Source organism: Choloepus didactylus, chromosome 1 (assembly GCF_015220235.1).
Source record: "Choloepus didactylus isolate mChoDid1 chromosome 1, mChoDid1.pri, whole genome shotgun sequence".
In the NCBI taxonomy this organism is placed as follows: domain Eukaryota; kingdom Metazoa; phylum Chordata; class Mammalia; order Pilosa; family Megalonychidae; genus Choloepus; species Choloepus didactylus.
In genome coordinates this window covers 175,456,388-175,483,030 of record NC_051307.1, presented here as the reverse complement: position 1 = coordinate 175,483,030, position 26,643 = coordinate 175,456,388, and the positions used below count along the sequence as shown (strand labels likewise).

Genomic DNA, 26,643 nt, shown 5'->3' with positions numbered 1-26,643 from the left:
AAACTCATTTTGACTGTAAGAACAACCCTTTGTGAGGTACATTGGGCTGGGATATTTTCCTCTTTTGATAAATGAGGATAAAAGTGAAATCAGAAAGTAAAAAAACAAACATGGAGGGAAGGCAAAGGGGGAAGAGAAAGAAGAGATACTCACCAGGGTAAGGGGGCATCAGAAGGTAGAGAGGCTTCCTCTCAAGGGACAGCTTTGAGTTCCTCTGCTGTTCTGGGAGAGGAACTCATGACCTGCAGATAACCAGTAGCAAGACAAGGACACTTACAGAAGGAACAAAAACCTTACAGAAAATAGTGAATAAGATATTTGATCAGGATTTGATCCTCAAGAAAAGACACCAAAATTATGAAAACAACTACCTGCTAGCAAAACTTAAGTTATGATTTCAACTATGTGCTAATACCGAGAACAAAAAATCTAAATTTCTTTTTTTCATTTTTGACTTTCACATCTCATTCATAATGAGGGTCATTTTTTTTTTCCTCAAAGATATTAACGATTTCTAAAGGCCCTTTTTGAATCCTCTCTTAGTCACATCTTCTCACCCTCCTTGTCTGTTTTCTTTTTGGTAGTTGTTAGGTGCTCAATGCTTTGAGCAGTCCTGCTATGTGACTTTCATGGACTTCATGAAACTCTGCAACATTGCAAGATTTGCAGTTTTACCCTGTGAACCAATCTGCACTGCATTTGCATTGTAATTTTGGATGTTGCTACAAACCGCAAAGGTGTGGATATGCTGGGTGGGGATGGCTGTTAGTGTGACACAGAGGGAGACTATTTGAGTGTGCACTGTGTTATGGTCCATTAGCAAATAGTTTCATGTGATGACAACTTTTGCTTTATAAACAAGTCATAACTGTAGACACTTGGGTAACAAGCACTCAGGTAACAACCCCTGTAAGAGAATGCAACACAAGTTCTGATAAACACAGGGTTCTTGGCCAAAAGACATGGGTAGAAAACCTTTTTATATGTGCAATTGTAGTGCAATGGCTGAGATGTCAAAAAGAGCAAGGGAGTAATAGTTACAGATTAGATCCCATTGGTTAAAATAGGAAGCCTCTAATCCATTCTGATATAACAGCATATTTACTTAGTTTCAAAGTATCTAAATACTTAGGAAAGGAGAAAACAGTCACTGTACAGATGAGAAGCCTGGCACACACCACTGCAATCAAGGGAGCCAAGCGAACACCATCAGGAAAAGGACAAACTGAAATTGGGCACTAGGCAGCAGGATGCAACGAGAAGAACCCAGCACTGCTTCTGCAATATTCCTACCAAAGATGCAAGATTCCTGCCTGAATCTAATCAAGAGGAAACGTCAAGTCATACCAAAATTGAAGGGCATTCTACAAAATCACTGGACTGACTGTCACCTTCAAAAATATCAAGATCATAAAAATCAAGGGAAGAATGAGGAACTGTTCCAGACTGAAGGACCCTAAAGAGACATGACAACTGGGTGCAACATGTGATTCTGAACTGGATCCTTCTGCTCTAAAATGACACTATAGGGATAGTTGGCAAAACTTGAATGGGTCAGAGAATTAGATGGTAGTGATGCAACAGTGCTAATTTTTTAATTATAAAAATTATTTGTATTGTACCCAAGGAGAGTATTCTTATTTGTAGGAAATATATAATAAAGTTTTCAGAGGATCAGGTCAGCAACTTGCCCTCAAATAGTTCAAGAACAAAAATGCTGATTGTACTGTACTTGCAACTTTTCTGTAAGTTTGAGGAAGGAAGAAGGTGATTTTCATTGAGCAGTTGGCAAATCCATCAAGATGGTGGGATGGAGTTGAAGGGCAGTGCCAAGGGGCAGCACAAGCTGAGCCATGTTCTGGGAAGATACCTGTTAGCTGTGTGTAGGGGGTGGGGTGTTGAGGAAGGCAGAGGAGGGCTAAGGGGATTGGAGGCAGGTGTAAGGTTTGAACTTGGACATGACAAAATGTAAAGAAGATAGATTGGAGACTAGTTGAAGAGTCTCAAAATTTACTTAAAGATAGGGGAAGAGGAGAAGATGATGAAGATTTCAAGCCTTCACAGAGAGGATGATATGGGGCCAGGAAGGAGATGGGGGCATGAGGAGTGGGCTTGAGCAGGGAGATGTTGGTGCTGCTTGGGGCATGCTGAGTGTGAGAGTCATCTGGCTGTGACATGGGGCTCCTGCTGATCTCCAGGGTATCATCCAATGTGGCTCATCTTCCAGATGTGGAATTTGATTGGTTGACATTCTCACTGAGACACTAGGAAATAATGAAATATGCTCTGGAACTAAGAAGAAAGATCACAGCAAGTGACATGGATTTGAGGGTTATTTGTTTGGAAGCTGTTCTGGTTTGCTAAAGCTGCTGAAATGCAATATACCAGAAATGGATTGGCTTTTACAATGGGGGCTTATTAGTTCACAAATGTATGTTTTCTAAATGTCCCAATTAAGGCATCAACTGGACAGTACCTTCTCTGAAGAAAGGCCAATGGCATCTGGGGTTCCTCTTTCACATAGGAAGGCACATGGCCAGAGTCTGCTGGGCCTCTCCCAGGTTTAGCTTCTGGTTTCCATGGCTTTCTCCGAAATTTATCTGGACTTCTGTCTCAGCTTCTGTCTCTCAGCTCCTGTGCATCCTTGCTTGTTTCTCCCAGGGCATTTCTCTCTAGGGGTCTGGGGGTTCTCTCTTTGCTTCTCCAGGGCAAACTCTGGATTTCTTCTTTTAGCTTCTCTCCAAAATCTCTCTCTCAGCTTCTCTCGGCTCCTGTGGGTCCTCCTTGCTTTCCCAGAGGCAAGCTGTGGATTACGTATCTTAGCTTCTTTCCAAAATGTATCTCTCAGTTTCTAAAAGCGCCTGGCTTTGTGTCAGTACTCAGCTATCTCTGAATCTGAGCTCTCTTAAGGACTCCAGTAAACTAATTAAGGCCCGCCTTGAATGGGTGGGGTCACATCTCCATGGAAACAACCTAATCAAAAGATCCCACCCACAATAGGTCTGCCCCTACAAGGGTGGGTTAAAAGAACATAGTCTTTTATGGGGTACCTAACAGATTCAACCCAGCACAGAAGCCAAGAGAACAGCTGAGGTTAGTGCGAGAGAGCATGCAGGCGAGGGAAGAGAGGCTTTGGAGAAGCTGGAGGGAAAAGAGCCCATGAAGGATGCAGAGATGGAATGACTTGGGAGGTGCGAGGGAGAGCAGTTGGTCTAGCTATTTAGTAATGTGGACATGGACCAAAATCTTTTCTTCTGTCCTATTAAGAAAAAAATCCACCAGATCACAATTGTTTTCTACTTACTTTCAGACATTCTAATTTCTGTTGTTTTTCATATGTATAAACTAACCCCTAAGGTTAAAAGTTACAATCTACATAATTCCCTCTTGTTCAGTTTCCACAGAAGATGTTAGCCTTAAATTTTAATCCTAAATGGGGTGCTAACTCTGTACAGGCCAGCCACAGACATCTAAATGTCTTTGCTGTTAGTAAGTGATACAAGTTACAACTTTGCAAGAGTCTTTCCAGCAGGCCTCAGACCTTCGAAGCCCAGGGGCCAGTTTAGCCATCCATTTGTTAATAGACTGGAGTCCAAGTGGTTAATTTCAGAAATCCAAAATTCCTCTCACACATGACCTGTACATGGAGCTTATCCCAAAGTGGGTGGCTTTAGCAGGAATAAGGAAAGCCTTACTTCCTGCCAAGACTGTCCTCTTGGGATTACTTTATTCTCCATATTAGCACCTACTAATCTGGTAGAACTGCGCTTCACACACTTTAAGGTACATACACATGATCTGAGGATCTTGTTAAAATGCAGATTCTGATTCAGTGGTTCTGGGGTGGGGCCTGAGATACTGCATTTCTATTGAATTCCCAGGTGATGCCTGTGCAATTTGCACCACACTTTGTAGAGGATCACCCTTTGAGTTGAAAGATACTAGAAAGCAGAGCCGAACTCCTCTAGTTCTTTTTTAACAAGACCAGCACGTGCTTTGCATTAAAGCCACAGCAACTGCTTGGATGAAATGGAATTGGACTCTAAGCCCGTTGAGAGCTCTGGCCTCTTCCTCCCACACTCAGAGAAGCTGCCAAGAAAGAGTCCATCACAACAGACACAATCGCAGCAAAATACTTCTAGAGCCAGAACTATTTTCTGGTCCTCCAGGGCTAGAAAATTACCTCCAGCCCAAGAGCTCATCTGGTCAGTTACTAGGGCTTCTTATAACAGATTTTAGCCTGCAGCTTTTGTTTGATTAGCCCTTAAGGGTAGGAATCACCTCTGTGATGTTCACTCCTATAACTCTAGGTCTTAGCATAGTAACTGGAAAGCAATAGGTGTTCAATCAGTATTTGTTGTATAAAAATAGCTAGCACATATTTAGTGCTTATAAAACAATAGTCTGCGAGTTTTATGCAGCAGATTATATTTTCCAAAGAAAGCCATAAAACATCTCCCATAGTACATGCTCTTCTTATGACGTGACCTTGACACTCTCCCCTTGAGGGGTAGGGTTTTTGTCCCCACCCCTTGACCTGGGTGAGACTTTGTGACTTCTCCAACAAATGGAGTTAGGCAAAGTGACTCTATGTGGCTTTCAAGACTAAATCATAAAAAGGTCAAGCATCTCTGCCTTTCTTGGAACCTCAGTATTCTGAGGAAGCCCAAAATCTCCCATGTGGAGTGACCACTTGGAAAAGCCACATGTAGGGTGTTCCAGCTGACACACTTTTCTGCAGTCTCAGCCAATTACTATTATCAACCATCAGGCATGTGAGTCAAGATGCCCCCAGGTGATTCTAGCTCTCAACCTCCAAGTCTTTTTAGTTGAGGCCCCAGACAACATGGAGCAGAGACAAACTGTGCCCTTTCCAAATACCTGACCCACTGAATGCATGAGCAAAATAAATGGTTGTTTTATGCCACTAAGTTTTTTTTATGCAATTTTGTTGAGATATAGTCACATACCATACAATCATCCAAAGTGTACAATCAATTGTTCACAGTACCATCATATAGTTGTTCATTCATCACCACAATCAATTTTTTGAACATTTTCATTACTCCAAAAATAAAAATAAGAATAAAAATAAAAATAAAAAAGAACACCCAAAACATCTCATACTCCTTTTACCCCCCTATTATTCATTAACTTTTTGTTAATGAATAATAACAAATAATAATATCCCTTTACAGATAAAGGGAGTGTGAGCCACAAGTTCTTCACAATCACAGTCACACCATGTAAGCTACATAGTTGTACGATTGTCTTCAAGAATCAAGGCTACTGGGCTGCAGTTCAACGGTTTCAGGCATTTCCTTCTTGCTATTCTAATGCACTAAAAACTAAAAAGGGATATCTATATAGCACATAAGAATACCCTCCAGAGTGACCTCTTGACTCCATTTGAAATCTCTCAGCCATAAAATTTTATTTTGTTTAATTTCTCTTCCCCCTTTTGGTCAAGAAGCCTTTCTCAATTCCATGATGCTGAGTCCAGCAACAAAAGAGGTTCTCTGGGATGACTCTTAGGCACAATTATAAGTAGGCTTAGCCTCTCCATTGTAGTAATGAGCTTCATAAAGGCAAGTTCCAAGATCGAGGACTTGAGTTTTATGCCAAGTTTTGGGATGCTTTGTTAAACAGCAATAGTAACTGGAACACTTTATTATATCTCAACTTATTTAATCCCTCACAATAACCATATGAGGGCAATATTATTACCATTCCAATGCATTCCAGGACACACAAAAGTTAAACAACCTGTCACACAATTAGTAAATGGCAGAGCCTGAATTGAAGTGTTCTTAACCAATATACAATGCTACCCTTTGGAAGGAAGGAAGGAAGGAAGGCAGGGAGGGAGGGAGGGAAATATTTCTTGGTAGAGCTTAATTTTCACTTTTAATGGCTAATGAATACTGGGATAGAGGGGGAGGCAGGAAGGGAGAAGAAGGAGGGAGGGGGGAGGGAGGAAAGAAGGAAGGAAGGAAGGAAGGAAGGAAGGAAGGAAGGAAGGAAGGAAGGAAGGAGTAATCATGAGTTGCTAGAGCCGCAAGAGTCTGTATGAGTCTCAAATCAGTTTTCCCTCTTCAGAGGAAGGACTTCTGAGGAGTCCTTGGATCCTGGATGATATGAAGTTTTCCTCCCTATATTTGACCCCAGATCACCTTCCCTTTCCACTGCAGATAAACCAGAGTCCCAGGTGAGGCAGAAAATAAAGAGGCAGCCCAAAAAATGGAACTGGCTTTACAAAGGGGCCATAATCTTTTTTACTATATCTTTGTCCTGTAGGTTTGGGACCATGAGTACCAGCAACTCCCGAATAACGTTTTGTGTGTGTGTGTGCTCTTGTCCATTTTGGTTTTGCTTTGTTTAGGTAGGATATCTGTCTGAGGTGTGTGTGACTATGATTTTCAAGTTTTGGGAACTTGGAGGGATACCAACTTCTGGGTGTTTCACCTGTCAGAAGAGCTGTTGTAGACAAGAGATAATCTGAAGACCCAACTTAAATAAGAAAGATTTACTGTTTATCAGAGACTCACTCCATGAGGTAATAAGTCTGATTTAATTAGAGGGATAGAAGTGGCAGCTTTGAGCAAAGAAACCTGGGAAGCAGAAGCATTTTCTTTCCACCACGGCTGTGGTGAGGAGTTAGGTGCCCACACTAGCTCAGCTATCTGGGTGGGCTGCGGGCCCCTCTCTCGCTCTGATTTTCTCTATATATACCAAGCAGCTTTCAGACATCATAGAGTGCAGACTTGATTCAGAGGATACGAGGATATTACCCAGCCCAACCCTTCAGTTTATAAAGGAGGGGTTAGGGGCCTTGTCAAAATCACACAGCTAACTAGCAGCAGAGATATTTAAAAACACATCTTTTTTATTTTTCATAAAAGAAATAAAACAAAAACATAGGAATTATGTTCTCAAATTATAAAGTAATATATGCCCATTGTAGAAAACTTGGAAAATGGCAAAAAGAACAAAGAAGAAAATGAAAATTAACCATAACTCCACACCTGCAAGTAACCACTATTAAAGTTTTGGTGGATATCCTTCCAGTCTTTTTTCTCTAGGCATTAATACAAGTGCATGTTAATGGGACTATCCTCACATTCTGTTTGAAAATCTGCTTACAAAATTTAACATGTGATGGGGTGGGTGCTTTATATCCCCACTACTCATTCTTTTCCCAGAGACTTGGCCCATTGGAAGGGGGAAGAATAAAGCAAGTGGTCAGGAAGTTGGAGAAAAGAGACTGAGGCTTGTAAGCAGGTGACTATAATAGAGACATGTTGTAAAAGGTGGTCAATATTAGCAAAAAATGGTGTGTTGGCCTTGTAGATGTTCCACTCTGGGGATGGACTAGAATGGACTATTTTCTGACATCCCTGGAGATGCAGGAAGGTCCTGGTGGATTTGGAGTTCCTTATTGTATCTTCATCGAAGGCAAAACTGGTTGAACTCACTTTCTGACAGCCTGAGTGAGGTTGAGAAGGAGGAGAAGGAACCTGGGGTGGGGGTTGGGGATGAGAAGAAGAAACCATTATCTGAGAGAACCCTTCTGAGGAAGGGAAGAAGAGAGGAGAAGATAAAGAGAAGAAGGATGCTATGGCAGTTATAAAACATGTCTGCAAATTCTTCAGCACTTTTCTCATTGAACAGGGGTTGCTCTCCCACCTCCTTGAGTGTGGTTCAGCCTGGACCTGCTTCAACCAGTTGAATAGGGCAGAAATAACTGTGTATCCTCTGGCTAGGTGATAAAAGGCCATGCAACGTCTGTCTTTATCTTCTTTCTTTTTTTTTTTCCTGGAACACTCACTCTTTTTTTTTTTTTTTTAATTAAATTCAGTTTTATTGAAATACATTTGCACACCATACAATCATCCATGGTATACAATCCACTGTCCAAAGTATGATAATATAGTTATGTGTTCATCACCACAATCTATCCCTGAACATTTTCCTTACATCAGAAAGAACCAGAACAAGAATAAAAAATAAAAGTGAAAAAAGAACACCCAAATCATCCCCCCATCCCACCCCATTTGTCCTTTAGTTTTTATCTCCATTTTTCTACTCATCCATACACTAGATAAAGGGGGTGTGATCCACAAGGTCTTCACAATCACACTGTCACCCCTTGTAATCTACATTATTATATAATTGTCTTCAGGAGTCCAGACTGCTGGGTTGGAGTTTGGTAGTTTCAGATATTTACTTCTAGCTATTCCAATACATTAAAGCCTAAGAGGTGTTATCTATATAGTGCATAAGAATGTCCACCAGAGTGACCTCTCGACTCCATTTGGAATCTCTCAGCCACTGAAACCATTTCGTCTCATTTTGCATCCCCTTTTTGGTCAAGAAGATACTCTCAGTCCCACGATGCCGGGTCCACATTCATCCCCGGGAGTCATATTCTGCGTTGCCAGGGAGATTTACACCCCTGGGAGTCGGGTCCCATGTAGGTGGAACACTCACTCTTGAAGCCCTGAACCACCATATAAGTTTGACCACCCTACCTTGAGGTTGCCATGCTCTGAAGCAGCTAAAGCCATGTGGAGAAGCTGCCTGTAGGCATTATAGTCAGCAGCAGCTGAGCTCAACCTTTGAGTCACCCCAGCCTAGGCACCCGGCATGTAAGAAGCCTCCAAATGATTTCAGCCCTTAATTATTTGAATCACCCCTCAACCACCTGAGTCTTTCCAGCTGAAGATCAAGACATTGTAGAGAGAAGACTAGACAAGCCTGCTATGGCCTGGCCGAATTCCCGAACGATAGAATCCATGGGCATAATAAAATTGAAGTTGCTTTATGCCACTAAATTTTGGGATGCTTTGTTATGAAGTAATAGATAGCCAGAACAGATGCCCCTTTGAGGAGGACTCAGTATAGACCAAATGGGCAATTTGGAGGGAAAAGTAAATGACTATTTGTACAAGTATTGGTCTGCCATTGCTACAAAAATGCTGCATTAGAAGACACACACAGCACCCCCCCATCAGTGGAATTTGCAAAAATTTAGTCTTATGGATCTGTGGGTTCACTGGGTATCAACTGAACACGGCTGGGATCAACTGGGGTAGTCTAGCTTGACTGCACATGTCTGACATCTTTCTCTAGGATCATGGGCTAGCCTGGGAACTTTCTTCTCATAGCAACAGCAAAGGGTCAAGACAGCAAGCCAAATTATGCAAATGTTTTTAATCTTTTTCTTGTATCACATCTGCTTACAACCCAGTGGTCAAAGCAAGCCTCATGGTTGAACCCAGAGTCAAGGGGTGAGGAAGACAGTGAATATTTTAAAGAATAATCTAATGTACCTCATCCCTTCCCAAACATTAATGACATATTTAGACATGTTACAAAAATATGGTGACCATTTCCCCATTCCATTCTATACAGTTAGCACATCATTTCCAAAGGTTGCATGGTACTGCATCATATAAATGGATGACGTAGTTCATCAATCCCAAACATTTAGGTTGCTACCTTTTATTGCTGCTATAATTAATATACTATAATGAACATCTATGCACATATATCTTGGCTCACATTTCCTATTTTCTTAGGATAAATTCTCAGAAGTGGAATTTCTGGATCAAAGGGACTCAAAATTTGAAGTCTGCAGAAACATATTATTAATGGCAGAGAGCTTTGTTTGAATTACCTCCTGGAAAGATCACACACCAACTCTTCTATATAAATAGAAACTTGCTTGCCAATTAAAGTCTTCATTACAAAACATTAACATGGCTTTTAGCCTCAAGTAAGTTTGGGTGGTATAAGCCAGTTTTGCCTAGGACTGATCACCCCAGAAAAATGGAATACTTCAGTTTTACCTGGCAGAGAGTTTCTGTGCTAACATTTATATTAAGTCAATATATGTTTATTTTGCAAAACACTGTGGAGGAGTATAAAAGAACAAAACATGCTTTCTGTCCTTGAAAAGTATGTATTTTTGTAACAATCAGATTACTAAACTACACTTGGGGAGCAAGACGCATTCCATTTAGTTTTAAAAATAAAATTAAAGTTCTGGGTCTCTACTTTTTTTTTTTTTTCTTCTTCTTTGAAAGGTTTTTATTTCAAATAGTACATTTTTTCTTAGAAAAAAATAAAATACAATCCTCATATTCCTATCTTGCTTTTGTATGCCTAACATATGGCATTCTAAGTATTGTGAAATGCTTGAAATTGCAACATGGGCCTCTTCTTTTAAGGCAGGTAGGAAGTCCAGCATCAGTAGATTTGAGAGGTTACACACACACACACACACACACACACACACACACACACACACGCGCATGCACGGACGCTACACCCAGGGAGGGGAAGTTACACCATAGACTAGGATTTGAATGGCCCCCTTGGACTTGTAATGCAGTACAATGACCCCCACCCAGCTTTGGTTGTACAAGACTGTGGAGCGTAGGCTGGGCGAGGAAATGGAGGTTGGCCCAGGTTTCTCGTGGATGTGGTCCCTGGTGCTATGCTCCTTGCCTGTTCCCATTTGGAGGTGGGGATCTCCATGGTCAACTCTGGGGATGGCTTGAGTTCCTCTGGGCCCAGCTCAGCCATGGGAATTTCCCCTCTCAAGGTGAAAGCGTTCTACAATATTACATCTTCATCCTCACAGATCCTCCGTCATCTCCCTTCCAGGCCCTCACGGAGTGGCCCCGCTCTCTTTCACTCTTGAGGCTCTGCTCACGGCCACCATCTCCTTTCCCTTCAAATACTCAGATGAATCCCCTTGTTGGGTCCAAGCAGGAGTCAAAAGCTCAGATACTGACAAGAACAGGTAGATAACTTAACGAATGATGTGGGTAGGGTAAGACCTTAGGGTGTGGTGGGAGTCATGGTGACTCAGCTGCTGTCAAGTTTTGCCATGTGAAAATATGGGCTCAGAGACACCAAATCTTTTAAAAGAAAATCTTTTAAAAGAAAACCTAGAATGGAGAACATCTTCTTGACCAAAAGGGGGATGTGAAAGGAAATGAAATAAGCTTCAGTAGCAGAGAGATTCCAAAAGGAGCCGAGAGGTCACTCTGGTGGGCACTCTTACGCACAATTTAGACAACCCTTTTTAGGTTCTAAAGAATTGGGGTAGCTGGTGGTAGATACCTGAAACTATCAAACTACAACCCAGAACCCATGAATCTCGAAGACAATTGTATAAAAATGTAGCTTATGAGGGGTGACAATGGGATTGGGAAAACCATAAGGACCACACTCCCCTTTGTCTAGTTTATGGATGGATGAGTAGAAAAATAGGGGAAGGAAACAAACAAACAAACAGACAAAGGTACCCAGTGTTCTTTTTTACTTCAATTGCTCTTTTTTACTTTAATTATTATTCTTGTTATTTTTGTGTGTGTGCTAATGAAGGTGTCAGGGATTGATTTAGGTGATGAACGTACAACTACGTAATGGTACTGTGAACAATCAAATGTACGATTTGTTTTGTATGATGGCGTGGTATGTGAATATATCTCAATAAAATGAAGATTAAAAAAAAAAAAGAAAACCTAGAAATTTAGATTTTCATGTGAAATCTGCCAATTTGAGAAAATTGCAGTATATAAAATTCATATAAAATACTTTCTAGGCTAACAAAAAGATATCCCCAGCCATCAATTTTCCACCTGTAGCCTAGGCCTCAGAAAACAAAGGGGCAGTATATCCTGTTCAGAGACTTTTATTTTTCCCCTGTAGAAAATCCACAAAAAGACTATTCACTTTCCCGGGGGCTAAGGGAAGTCAGACTTCCAGGACACAAAGGCCCTGGCTACCTTCTCTCCGGGGAGGGAGCTGCGGAGGGGGTGGGGGAAATGTTTTTCATTCTTTCTGGAGGAGCCTATGAGAAACAACTCCTTCCTCAGCCAATGCGGTTGGTTAATGGAATACATTACAGTCTGGATAATTTGGAGAGCTATTAGCTGGGGAGTGAGACGTAAATAACTACATGTAATAATTACACAGTAGCATTCAGGCAGGCACAGAAAATGGGCCTGCCAGGTTCAGGGCACAGGGTGTACGAGTGGCTGGAGGTGGGAATGCTGCCTGTGGGACTTGGGCTAGGCAGGAAAATGCAGGGCAGCCTGGGTCTTTCATCGATGTGGTCCAGGGGGGTACAGCTGGATGGGGAGACTGGGGACCACATTGAGCGTGGAGCACCTGACGGTTTGCCTAAGACGTATACGGCTAAAGGCCTATTCTTTAGGAGTTAAGGCTTTCTCTCAGGGGCTGCAGCTTTGAGAGGCATCCTGCAGATCAATGCCTGTGTCAGGGTGGATTACGGGGGAGAAGATGGGGACTGGACGTGGGGAGACTGGCTCAGAGACTGTGGAAACTGTCCAGGTATGAGCTAAGGGCTGGATGAGGGTGTGGGTAGGGAGAAAGGAAAAGGCAGTCACGGGCACTGTTACAAAGGAAGAATTGGCAGGAAGTGAGGCACCAGGGAGGGGAAGAATCAAGATGACAATCTGGGCAGCTTTGCTCTCCCTTCCTTTCCCAGGTCCCTTGGGAGGGGGAAGGCACAGAGCAGCAGTTTCAAAAGAAGAGATTTGTAAATTGCCACCTCTACCATTACCAAAGTGTATAGAATGGAACTAGTCTGCCCTGTCCCAACTTACCATATATGATCATTTAAAAAAAATACTTCATTTTGAAATAATTAAACTTACAAGACAGTTCCAAAAATAATACAAAACCCACACTAAGAACTCCAGCCCCCACCCCGATACCCATATCCATCAACTTTTAACTTCTTGCCACATTTGCTGTATCATTCTATCTATTTATCTATCCATCTGTTGGTCTGTCTATTTCATCAGTTTTAAGATGCACAATTTTTCCACATTTTAGTATCTCTGACATCAAGATATATCTAACAATCCATAGCATGTCAGACTTTAACTGGCAGTATTTTTACTTTCTTAATGGTCCATAACATGTTGGTACATCTTACAATTGATGGTGACTTAGATTCTATGAATTAGGGTACCTTTTAATTTCCCTTTTGTGATTGCTTGTCCTTTTGCATTTAAACTTCACTCTGATTAAGTGAATAATTTATCATCCATACTGGGATAATTTTAAGAGTGAAAAGGGAAGTGCTAGTAGTAATCACTCAAGGACTACAGGTGCAAACTGGGGCTGTTCTGGGCAAACATAGCTGTGCCGTTACCCTAACTCTGAGTATGTTCAGAGTGAAGCATGTCATTCGTCTCAGAGACACCTCACCCAGAGATTTCTTTCTGAGTGCCATGCCCCAGGCCATCGTCTGTGCTAATGACAGGACAAATGATGACATCACTAACAGAGAAGGAAGGAATTCTTTGGTGACAAATACAGCTCTGGATTCAGAGTGGATCTCATTTGCAAGACCAGAAAAAAAATATCTTGGTGGCATAATTGGATAAATTCCCCGAAGGCCCTGATGACTCAAACGCATCTTTCTCAATCGATCTGCTACAATGTGGGAAATTCCCGCGGGGCTTCCTCTTTTCAGTTAAAGTATCAGAGAGATTCTTATAAAAATGTGAAAGCAAAACATTATCCATGAAAAGCGATAAAATATTGAGCTATTAAACCTTAACTTACATGGGTTAATCAGGGAACAATTATTAACTGAGCACTAAGTTTAACTCTTTTAACAACCCAGTGGGGTAAATATTACTATTTCAGGTATTTACCAGATTTAGTACTTTATAACAAAATGAGGGTTGGGAGGAACGGAGGAAAATCAAAGGGAATGAGCTGAAAATGAGAGACGAAGGGACTAATTTTCTAGTTTCACCTAACGCTGATCCTATATTTTTCTCTGCTATCATGTTCTACCAGAATTAGATCTTCTTCACCTGCTTTTCTAAGTGATATGTGTACAAAACATAGCACTGGCTGAAGTTCCCAGAACCTAGTTCCAATACTATTACTTAATATGGAATTGAAGAAGACAGGACGGCATTCCCATATTTTCCTTTCCTTTAAGAAGGCAATTATCTTATAGTTAATAGTTTAAATGTTATTAGAGTTACAAGAGACCCAGAAAAAAAAAATGGGGAGTATTAAAACAGCTCTAGTGTATAAAAGTAGACAGAATTACTATTTCTTTTCTTGTACCCATAATCTGGTGAAGCAATGTTTTTATTCTATTTAAGCAAAATGCTGTTCTAACACATTTTCAGAGTTACAACTGCTGATAGTGAAATGCTAAGGTAGAAATCAAAATAGATACCTGGAAATGAAAATACAGGGTTTTCTACAGCAAGGCAAATCTTTTCCTGATATCCCAATCAGTAACTGGAAATGCCTCATATCAAGTGCATTAAGTGGTTCTGCCCTTTCTTACTTGGTTTTAGGGACCCTCAACTTATGTCACCTGAAGAAATCTGCATTTAATGCTCCCACCCCCTCTCTGCTTTGCTTTTTAAGAAAATACTTATTGGAAAAGCAGTTTCACTTTGCTCATACTTCAGTGACTAACATACTGAAAGAGACAAGGTCAGGCTATCTAGTGGAGACAGTACAGACAGTCTAGTTGTTAAAAAATTGTTAGTAATGGCTACAAACAAAGACAAATTGAGCTATCTTTTGAGTTGTCTTTTTCCAGCTAGAATTTAGTTAGAGCCCAGAGCTTATTACACGGCAACTTTGGAAAGTTTGGCAGTTTCATGTCCTCTTTCAGCCCCCTGGCACTCCAATCTAAACCGATAGTATGGCCCTCTATGAATCCTTGACAAGGCTTCTGGAAATGGAAGGAAGGAAGGGAGGGAGGGAGGGAGGGAAATGTTTTTTAATGGAGCCTAATTTTCACTTTTAATGGCTAACGCATCCTGCAGAAGTAGAACCCAAACCAGATTTGGTTAAAAGTGCAGGCAACTTTGAGTGCCTGAGGGTTGATTACCAGTGCCTGTGGTGCTCCTGCCCTACTCCTACTTCCCCTCTCTCTTCCTTCCCGTGGGTACATCACTGCTCCTCAGCACCTTCAGCAGATGGTCGGCTGTGAGAAGTGAAACTCAGTTCGGTGACTAATTTCTTAGTGTTTCAGCAGCTCTTGAATCTCCCAGTGAGGGGAAAGGTTGAATTAATGACTAGAAGTAGTTATTTGGATTATCTCAGGTTTCCACATACATATTAAAAAATATATATATATTTATTTATTTATTTTAGCAGGGTAAACTATTGAGAATTGGATCTCATGAAGAAAGTTTCCCTATTTTAAATGACTTGAGGGAAGTGAGACCTGGTTGAGATGAGAGGAGGCTGGTGAAGAAGTAGAAATGACCAAGAACAAAAATTGACCTTGGGATCTTCCAATCAACCTCCACTTCTGATCAACCAGGAGATGAACAATTTGATAAATTTTATATTTTTCTTCATGTCTTAGAACTAGTGTTTTAACAGTTAGGGGGTATCACAGACAGAGATGGGAGGATAGGGACTCTACAACCAATGGAGAATGATCCAGGCAAAATCTTTAATTTAAATTAAGATCTTTGTGTTTTAAAGCATGCTCTCCTCTCCAAAGAAAAGCAGTCTACCAAAACACATTTGAAGAGTACTGCATTTTATCAATTCTGTAATTCCATTTCCCGTTTTTGTAAAAAGATGAGCTTGGTCTTTTAAACTCTGATATTCTGTTAGGGCGTGTGTGCGCAGTTTTTAATAATTTCATTAGAATAAAGGGGGAATAACGTGTTCAAAGAAATTAAACTTTTCTTCCTCTCCCCTCTTCTCAATTCGATACCACCCAGAAACATGAAGAAAAAGCCAAGACTAGTATGCAGGGGTTAATGGAAAAAGGCAGAAGTTTCCCCATCCACCTTTATTTACCTTCAGTCATCCCAAATAATCGGCTTGGTCCAGGTTAGAGAATCACAGTCCTCACTCTCGGGTCCTCCTCATGGTTAATTACAGTTAGTTTTTGGAATTAAGTCCCTGGCATCAGTCTATCCTGCCTTTATCATGAACCCTAGGTTTAGATTCACACTGCACACTGGAGAGGCAGGCTCGTGGCTTCTCAGAGGAGAAGAGTTTCACCTGTTTGGGAAAATGGATGGGGAGGCAGGTGGAAGTGGGTGGTGAGAAAGGAGAGGGGAGGGCGAGACCATGCCCCCCCCCCCATATCTCCAGCACAGGAGGGTAGAACTCTCAAGCCCATAATTCTGATAGAAAGTTAACTTAATTTTTAAAGAACTCACTAATTTCTATTTTTAAGCCTCCATTCTTCCTAGAGTGGTAGAACCTCAATCCAAATCAGATTGCCCCCTTTCCCCTTATATTGTCAAGGCATTGGGAAGGGGGATTCATTGGATCCTCAGTCATCACCCCCAGAAACCAAGTTGCCACATGAGGTCCCGTACTGGAGTGGTGGCTCATTCTGCTGTTTCCGTGCCCTCTGTGGGGCAGAAATCTGAAACCAGGAGCTCTCTGCCTGGACACATTACAGAACCATTTGCTCTGTTGGGTCTTTTCCACCTAGGTGGGGTTCTAGAGAAAGCAGGGCACAGATGGCCCTAACTCTTGGATTCCACAAATCTCTTTAGGGTTTTTCTGCCTACCTGGGGTTCTGCTAGGAAGCAGGACACATGGCTTCTCTCCCCAGGCCCATCCATGCCTCTCTTCTCTCCAGCAAGGAAATCTTTGAAACACCAATCTTCTCTAACATCTTCCTCCTTGCAAACATTTTGTCAGCTCCCACAGTTAAGCAGGAAGATGCCTTTGTTTCTGCTCTCTGCCCAGGCACATCCCTCCCCTGGGGCAATGACCTCACAGCTGGAGGACAGGCTTGATTTGGTGGTGAAGGGTGGAATGAGAGGGAGGGGCAGTGAGCTAAGAGGGGGAAATGGTTACAATCTTCAGTAATAGTGGAATTGGCCTGTTTGTCTTTTTCCTTAGTTCTTCAAGTGGAAATAAGTTGTTCGGTTAGTCTCTTTCTCCAAGTAGGGTCTAGAGGAAACAAGGACCATATGTTTTTGTTTTCAGCGTCTCCCTGACACTTGGTACCACCAGCTAACTGGTTTTGGGGAAAAAAGTAATAGATCTGATTCCTCATAAAAGAAAACCTTGAATCCCAAAGGGCTCATACCTGTACCCCACTGCCTTGGTGAGGGTGGGGGGTGGGGGGGTGGCGATCCCCCTCTGGGGACTTTCCAACCCAACCACCATCCCAACAGGGGCAGGTATTGCAGCAAGGGCCTGGAGGGGGGCTTGGGGCTCACTTGCAGGGGTGGGGCCAGGGCTATTGCGGAGCATCTTGGAACTGCATTTAATAAGCGCTCTCTTCCAATATTTTAGGATCTTGGTAACAGGTTTATTACATCAAGGATGGGAAATTTCCACGGGACATGAAATTTCCAAGGAAAGGTCCCACAGCAGTCCACTGAAAACTAAATAAATTCATTACCCTTCCCCTGACGTGGGACAGGACCCCCCCAGGGAGTGAGTCTCCTTGGTGATGTGGGACATGGATTCCGGGAATAAGCCTGACCCTGCATCGAGGGTTTGAGATTGCCTTTTTGAACAAAAGGGCAGAAGAAAAGACAACAAAACAAGGTTTCAGTGGTTAAGAGAATTCAAATAGAGTCAAGAGATTGTCCTGGAGGTTACTCCTATGCAAACTACAGCTAGATATGCCAAATGACAACAATATGATAAGCCCAAGTCAACAGTAGTCCCGAAAACTCTCAAGAATACTCGGATCCCTATCTGAGACTCTATAAAAGTTTCACTCACTAAGTTTATTCTTCAGAAACTTAAATCCTCCAGAGAACTCCTATGCCAGCTAAGTTCCAAAACCCAGAGGCAATAGCCTCTTTAAGAACATCAACCAGCTGTTGTCCCCTTTTCCCATAATGTCAACACCTCTTTTCAGCATGAACAATTTAGGATGGTCACTGCCTAGACATCCCTGAAGATTGGGAAAAAAAAAAAAAACAAAAACAAAAACAAATGAGTGAATCAATTAAAACGTGCTTGAATTCCATTCCTTAAGCCCCTTTTCAGCAGCAGCAGTACAGCATTCATTAGCATTCAATAGATATTTTGTTAAACAGAGCCGTAAAAGTTCGTACATAAACTACAATGAAACAGAATAAACAAAAAATTTTAAAACAATGCATAATTATAACTCAGATAACACGTGTCTTTGCTATTGGCTGGGAAGACAGCCAAGTGATGTGTTTTGCATTAATATTTTAAAAAAGAAAACAAATTATGATTACTTAGTAACTACAGTTCGCTAGACAAGGTCTTGCAAAACGTGGGAGAAAAATGATAAGTGGTCATTAGTGATTCAAGCAAAGTCTATTTATTGTTTAAAAGTTGGCTACTTTAGCACAAGAGGCAAATATTTGCCTTTTCATGTTGGCCTTAAAAATATTGATGTATTTGAATAAAGATTAGGTTGACAATTAATCAGTGTTAACATCCAAGGTTTGCTTGAAGCTGGAATTAACTGAAGTCACTAAACTTTGATGCAGAATCAGAAAACTGAGACTTATCAAAATTATTTAAAAGCTTAGGAGACTGCAGCATCAGCAAGTCTTTCTGGTATTGGTATTTCTCAGCCTGGGAGCCCCTAAAAAACCTCTCAGCCTCTGAGCTAGCTAACGGGATGGCACTGCTCAGTTACTCCTCTGTTTGATTTTACCTCGATTTCTGATATATTTAAGGAGGGCAAATTTCATGAGATTGTTTCCTTGGCATCTGCTAAAATGAAACATCAATGTTCACTCTTGACCTTCAGCTGTAAACATCTGTAGATAAAGATTTCCTTTCCCCCTGGGACCCACCAGGAGAGGGTGGTCACCAGTGAAGGAAGAGATGAGTCATAGGGAACATGCATCTTACAGCTGGAAGACTTTATCTGGTTCGACCCCCTCAGTTTACAAATCTGGGAACAGGGTGAATAAGAGCACAGAATCCCATTGCTCCTGAGCAGGCTTAGAATCCATGTCTCCCATTGTAACCAACGCCCAATCTCCTCCACCTGAGTTCCTCAGAACCATTTGTGTATGATGGTAACAGATGCCCCTCACACAAGAGGTTCCATGGTCATGGCATCGTGCAAGGGCCAACCTGCACTTCCAAGACTCAAGAGTGAGTGTTTCCTTAAATTATGTGCTCTGGTTGTCTCGGTCCTGGTCCTCACTTAGTAAATCAGGATGGGCTGATTCATTCATACCCCTGCAGATAAAGAAAGATCAGGCCAAGAGGCCTGTTCCACAGAACAGTGTCAGGGGCTAAAGACATCATGATGGCAGGAAGTTGCCAAGAGAACAGTTGGGTCTGAGGACAGAACATCATCTGCAAGAAAGTGACATAATTTTAAGAAGTGCTAGCATGGTGTTACTTTGTGGCTCAGACAATCCATTAGCTGAAGGGGATGGGAAAATAAATATCTGAGTCATCAAGGAAGGGGCTAGGCTATAGGAAAGAATGACTAAGTGAGGTGGGGAGAAAGGACTGACAAAACCAGACTTCCTAATGCACAAAAATCAACTCACAGATGTGACCCAGGGTCTTAGGAAGCGTTTTTTATGGCTTCAACTGGGGAGTCTCCTCCACTGCTTAGATGATTCAGAAGTGGTCACTGTATATAAATTTTATTAGATAAACACTCAAGATTATTTTTATAAACTAGAATTTAGCACTTTGCATTTGCAAAGCAATCAATAGTGTACGTATTAGTTAATATCCCATTTTTGGTTCAGGAGCAACATTTTGTTACTTAAAAATTAATAGCGATATCACAAAGGGCTTGTAAAAAGAGATATATTACTCCAATAGGCACTTCCATATAATGCTAAGTTTTTATTTGCCATTACTTTAATTACTTAGATATCATTTTATATGTTTTCATTATTTTAAAGTGCCTTGGGAGTATGAAAGATGTCTTATAGATAATGTATTCCATTTTAGCCAGAACAGCCTAATCATAAGTAGCTGCAGATTAATGCATTTATCACTTACAATTTCTTTTTAATGTTCTGTAAGCAAATGAAATTGATGCCTATGAGAAGACTCATACCTCCCCTGCCATGGAACCCCTCCTCAGCAAATATTTCTTCATTAGATTATGAATATTCCTGGAAAAGGAAATGAATAAAGCTAACAATAAGTAAAAAGAACTGTACAGCAAGCAGTCTGGCAAACAGTAAGAGCTAGTGCGGAGAAAAAAGTTCATATCCTTTGGGCACAGAATATCTATTTTAAACTAAATTGCGTCTTAAAATTCCACTTGCACAAATTCTTCTCCATTTCCTCATCAGTGGGTTGATGTAACTGTTTGTTCTGCAGAGGTGGCAACCTTTCAGGAAGCTTTAAAACGTCCACAGAGCTATGCGGTTTTCCTTCAGCAGGCAAACTCCCGAGATAAATGTGACTCACGGTCATGATCCCACTATGACGGTTTTTAAAAATAACCTATAGCCTCTATTTTTAGAGAACCTGCCAGGCTGCAGTGCTGCGGGCTCCCTCTTTTACAGAAAGTAATTAACAATCTCTAATCCCTCCGGAGAACGGCTATCACTGAAGTCCCTGATACAGAAACAAAGCATGCCCAAGAAGGCAGCTAAATTCAAAAGGATCAAATCAATCCGCGAAAAACAAATTATTTTTTAACTTCTAAGAGGTGTTATTTAAGGGGGAGTGAAGCAAAACTGTTTCAAAGCGGCACAGTCCTTTTCTTTCTAAATAGAGTTTCCCCTTATGACTTGAGCTCATTTGTGATTCAGTTTTACTTCCTAGTCAATGCAAAAGGTCTGAAAGCTTTTGGCAGGTTTCAGTGATATGATTTAAGTGCTCTAATAGAAAGACCAGAAGGGCAAATGATACAAATTCATTCTGAAGAACCGAAAGTCTTACAAAATAAGGAAGCTGTGGTTTGGGAAGAGAGAATACGGAGCAGCGGGAGTGGGTTAGTTCAGGAGGTTTTTCAATGGATCAAGACTGCTGGCCCAATGAAGACAAACAGGCACGAGGCTCTACCCAGATCCTAATTTCACACCTCCATATGGATTCAGTGCATCATGTCGTGATCACGTACCCTAGGGTGTATTAGCGATTCTGAGGATGTTGGACATCTCTCTGTCGGTTTACTAATTTTCAATGAAAATTTATGTAATGTTGTAGACGCTATCCATTTGAATACATTCTTTGAAGATGATCATTAGTGCAAAAGTACTATTTGTTGCACACTTTACAAAGTCAAATGAGTGCTTGCACAATAAGGGTTCAGTAAGTGGGAATCCAGATTAATACTTGTTTTTCTTAACGTTACATTCTACCAGTTTATTTTCTCACTACAATTTCCTATTGCTTGTTTATTCTGCGGCTCTTCTTAAATTAATTTTTGCTGTTTTGTAGAAGGGTACATTTTTTTCATTTTTTTATTGTGGAATATGACATATATATGAAAGTGATAACTTTCAAAGTGTGATTTAACAAGTAGAGAGCAAATATCAAAGAATGTTATGGGTTAGAGTTCCACAGTCTTGGTTATTTCCTTATTGTGAAGTATAACATGTATACAGAAAGGTGATAACTTTCAATGTACAATTTCACGAGTAGTTATAGAGCAAATTTCAACGAATGTTATGGGTTCAGTTCCACCATTTCAATTCTTTCCTTTATAGAAGGGTACATTTTATTCCAGTCCTTTCACCTAGGGTTTGTACATGGTGCATTTTTCTGAGTTCTTGCTTGTTTGAAAATGCCTAGATTTGTTCCTATTTGAATGTTATTTTCACTTGAATTCTGTATTCATCATTCTTTTCAAATGGAATTTTAAAGAAACAATTTCACTCTCTTTGGTACTTCTATTGCTGATAAGAAGTATGAGGTCAGTGTGATATTACTCTTAATATTATTATCATTTTTTTTTTCTGTGCATGATCCACTTTTCTGCTTTTCTCTTGGGAATATTTAGGACTTTCTCTTTGTCCTTGATGTTCTGAAATTTCATCATGAAGTCACTACTATGATTGTGGCATTTTTAATTTTTCCGGCTTTGGTCTTGTTGGGCACTTTTGTTCTGCAGACTCATATATTTTATTAACTTTGGTCCATCTATTTTTTTTTAAATGTCAGTGATCAAAAACTTTACTTTCAAGATCTCTAGTTGATTCAATTTTATGGAAGAAATACCTGCTTCTATGTCCATGAAGATATTGATTAAAATTATTCTCAAGTCATGTGCTGTCTTTTTCAATTAACTCAGTTTCCTCAAATGCTTATTTGTTGAATTTGATGTCTCCTTAGAGGATTAGTTTTCATGGAGAGTCCTGTGAGCTTGAAGGAGGAGCTGTCAGGGTTCCCTCCACCTGCCCTCAAATCCCTTTACCATTTTAGTGTAAATGGTCTCCCTGCCTTATTATTATTCTTCCTCCTCCTCTCTTTTTCCTTTTCTTCTTCTCTGCCTCCTCCAGCTCCTCCTCCTCCTCCCCTCCCTCTCCTCCTCCTCCCCCTCCCCCTCCCTCTCCTCCTCCTCCCCCTCCTCCTCCCCTCCTCCCCCTCCTCCTCCCCCTCCTCTTCCTCCTTCTGACATATACGTAGTTTTGTTTAATTGGCACGCTTGAGAGGTTTAAAAAATAAGGAGATAGGATGAGAAGTAAATGTTTTGAATGTTTACTATGTGAAAATCTGTTTTTTTACCAACATGGTGTGTTTAAAGTTGACAATAACACTACACTTAGGTCGTTTTTTTTTTAAATGTATTTTTGTAACATATATATAGCCTAAAATTCACCCCTTTAGCTACATTCAGATATGTAATTCAGTGCTGTTAAGTATATTCACTACCATCACCATCAACCATTACCACATCTTTCCTTCACCCCTCCTTGCACTTTCACTCCCCACAGCCAGCACCTGTGTCCTTGTCACAGGACAGCCCTCAGGCTGCTGGAGTCCTTTGCCAGTGCACGATGAGGGTCGGAAATGCCTGGGAGTGTACGTCCCTGTACTGATGGCAACGGGATATAAATCCTCCGGCTCCCTCACCCACTGATGGGGAAACTTCTGGGCTCCGCGGGTTAAGCCAGTGTTATCCTCTGAGGGAGTCTCCTTGCTATCGCTCCCTTGGGTGGCCTCCTGCCCTTCCTGGCCCCGCTCCCCCACCCCCTGCATGTTCTTCCCCGGAGTAAAAATCAGCTTCCCACAATTCTTCATCTCAGGAGTTGTTTATAAGAGCCCAGCCCGACAGGGCTCATCTTAAAGTCAAAACTCCTGTGAATACTGTATTTCTTCACCACAGCCTGAGCCCAGTGAGGGCTCTGGGGCTGAATGAGATGCATGAACACACACACATATACATGGATAGATAACATAAGACATATATATCTTTGAAGTCTTTCTAGGGATTTGGAGGGGGAGGATAGAAAATGTGCTCTAATCTCCCTAAACATCTACTTGGTGTTTTTTGTTTGTTTGTTAATCCAAAACCAAAGCTAAGAAAGCAGAGGATGCAAAATATTTGCCCCTGACAGGTAAATCTGTCCTTTGGAGAACAACAACAAATTCAGCAAATCTTGAGCTGTAAAACTTGAGCTTGGAAGTCAGTCACCCATTCCATTATTGAGCTCCTACTGTGTGGCAGGAGCCGCACACACAATAATGAACAAAACAGGCCAGGTCCCTATTCTCCCAGACTTGTGTTCTTGCCTGCTGGTATTCTTACACACACACACACACACACAGACACACACACTTCCTGCCACTATCTCCTTTTCTAAACCTTTTGGAAAACAACTTGGCAACCTGTAACAAAAACTTGAAGCTTAAGTATTCCCTTTGACACAGGAATCCCCTACTTCCGTTTATCTTAAGGAAGTTTATTCAAAAGAAGAAGAGTAAAAATACATGGGTGCAAAATTGTTTCTATTCATAAGCATGGAAATTTGTGAAACAAACTAAATGTGCAACAGGGGAAATGTCAGATACTACATATATGTTAGGCCAAGATGATGGATTATAATGCAGAAATTGAAAATTATAATGGTCAGGATGATATAGTGTCAAAGAAAATGCTTATAATCTTAAGTGAAAAGGTCCGACAACAAAATTGTATATTTGGTTGATTATGATCAATTATTTAAAATACATATGCATGTGAACCCAGATTGAAGGGAATCCACTCTAAAAATAGAAGTGGTGTTAACGTAGCAAGATTATAGGTGATTTTTCTTTTGTTTTCAAATGTTCTTTAATTATTTTGCTATTTCGATTTTTTTTTACTAGAAAAAATCTTACTATATGATTCTTAGAGTTATGACCTGGAATGCTGTTCTTCTAGAATCTAAATCAGATTGTTTAGATTGCTGGTTCCTTCTTGACAGTCAGGTCTCAGCTCAAATACCACCTTCCCTGAGCAGCTACCTAACACCCCCATCCCCAGCTCCCAATCATTTCCCCCCACATTCTGTTTTCTTTTTCTTCAAGGCTGAAGGAGTCTATCTAGAATTATCTTATTTGTGCATTTGTTTACTTGTTTACCAATTGTCTCACCCAGCTAAAATGTGAAAAGAGAGGCCTCATTATTTTAAGTTACCTGTATCCCCAGTGTTTCAGTGCCAAACAATAGAGAATATTTGTTGGGTGAATTTATTCATCCACTCAGTTATTTCAGTCTTGATTAGCCAGAGATAAAACACCCTTCAATCACAGACCATAATACCCTCCATTATCTGACCCTTGCTTCCTTTCTACCTTCGCCTCCTACCTTTACCCACTTCCGACCTCAAATTTCTAAGCTCTAGTCATGCTGACTGCTTGAAGTTTCCCTCATACATCATGTTGGGCCATAGTAATAGTCAATTTCTCTCCAGCTCTGCTGATGCCTCTGCCTGGTACACCTTTCTCATCTCCTTTCGCCTGATCGGCTCTTACTCAGCTCAGTTGTCAGCCTCTCCTCCCCTACTCGCCCGCTTGGAACCAGGTCTACCTTGATTCAGGTACAGCTGGTGCTAGCCCCATCACTATGTTTGACAAAGGACTTTGAGGGGTTGTACCTCTGTCAGGCTGGGAGTCTGGAAGGGCATGGGTACCATCTCCTTCATCCTATATGATCTGCTCCCTGGCTAGTCTCTGGCATACAGTAGGTGCTCAAAAATGTTTGTTGGGCTGAAATGAACAGCATTACTGGGGGTCTAATATGTGCCAGGCATAGTGCCATTGGTGTGACATATTAGCAAGAGTAACTAGAAATAAAGGAGGTTACAAGAGGTTAATTAGTGTGTGCAAATTTCTTTTAGAGCGGGGATCACCAATTGGCTAATATCTATGTATTGAGAGATTTTCCATAAAAATCCACATCTGACTTCTCCTGAAAAATCAATAATTCTGGCAGCATGCAACACTTGTTTGGAAGTAAATGGAAATCTTTCCTGAGTACATGAGCATACTTGCCTGTACTCTAGAATCCCCACCACTCCCCATTATTGCCCTAAGGTCTGCTATTATTGTATTAAGAAAAATTATGAAAACTTAGAATAAGGCAACAGCTTTTTCCTTTCAATCTCATAATAGAGCATGGTCTACCTGCTAAAAGATTACTTAACATTCTAGGGCTGTGCTGTCCAATATGGTAGTAGTCACTAGCCACCTGTAGTTTCTTTATATTGGCCTTAAAATTAATTAAACAAAAATTAGCTTTCTCTTTTGCACAAGCCACATTTCCAGTGTTCACTGGGCACATATGGCTAGTGGCTAGTGAATTGGACAAATATAGAATATCTCCATCACTGCAGAGAGTCCTATTGCTGCTCTAGGGGATATACCTTTGTTTGACTTACTATTTGCTATTGATTAGGGCCAAGAATCTCTTTATTACTGATTAGGTCACATGCTGATTTATAGATTTTGCCAAGTAGATTTCTGTCTGGGGGAAAAGATTACCCCAAAGGTTATTACAGTTTTATTGCTCTGTGAGGCATTTGTCTCTAACTTAGCAAACTTATTTCAGCATGCTTTTCCTGGATGTCTAGATAAACCTCTGCTCCTCAAATTCTCCTGTGAATTAACTTGACCCTCCTGGTAGCTCCTTCATTAATGAGTATAGCAGATTGAATAGTGGTCTCCCCAAATTATGTCCACATCCAAATCTCTAGAATCTGTGAATGTGACCTTCTATGGAGAAAGAGTCTGCAGATGTAATTAAGTTAATGATCTGGTGATGAGGTCATCCAGGGTTATGGGGTGGGGGCACTAAATCCAACAGCAAGTGTCCTTATGAGAGAGAGGAGATGTGAAGATGGAGAGAGGGAACAGAGATGTGGCCACAAGCCAAGGAAGCCAAGGAATGCCTAGCGTGGCTCCTCCAGAAGCTGAAAGAGGCAAGAAAGTTTCTCTCCTAGGGCCTCTAGAGGGCGTGCAGCTGCCGACACCTTCATTTCAGACTTGGGGCCTCCAGAACTGTGGGAGAATAAATTTCTTCATTTTAAGCCACCAGTCTGTGGTAATTTGCTAAAGTAGCCATAGGAAACTAATTCAGTGAGTTAAATAAACATTTAGCATATGTTAACTTCATATTTCTAAGATAGCCATGCTTTTAACTTTTTAAAACTTTACTCTGAGAGTTGCCATTTGTATTCAAGTTTGTGCTATTCATCACCCTTCTTTCTTTAAGCTTCC

The 26,643-nt window shown here is 41.0% G+C and overlaps 1 long non-coding RNA gene across 3 annotated transcripts in view; it reads right to left on the bottom strand.

Moving 5' to 3' along the window:
* Positions 1–16,705, bottom strand: part of LOC119527833 — a 57,788-nt gene extending 41,083 nt beyond the window's left edge. Inside the window, exons 1-3 of one of the 3 annotated variants that reach the window (XR_005215479.1) lie at positions 16,575–16,705; positions 15,847–16,053; positions 154–242 (exon numbers count right to left, since the gene is read on the bottom strand). This is a non-coding gene — a long non-coding RNA (uncharacterized LOC119527833). The remainder of the gene's footprint in view (positions 1–153; positions 243–15,846; positions 16,054–16,574) is intronic. The other 2 variants (XR_005215480.1, XR_005215481.1) reach the window with 2 other exon arrangements.
* Positions 16,706–26,643: the final 9,938 nt, after the last annotated feature.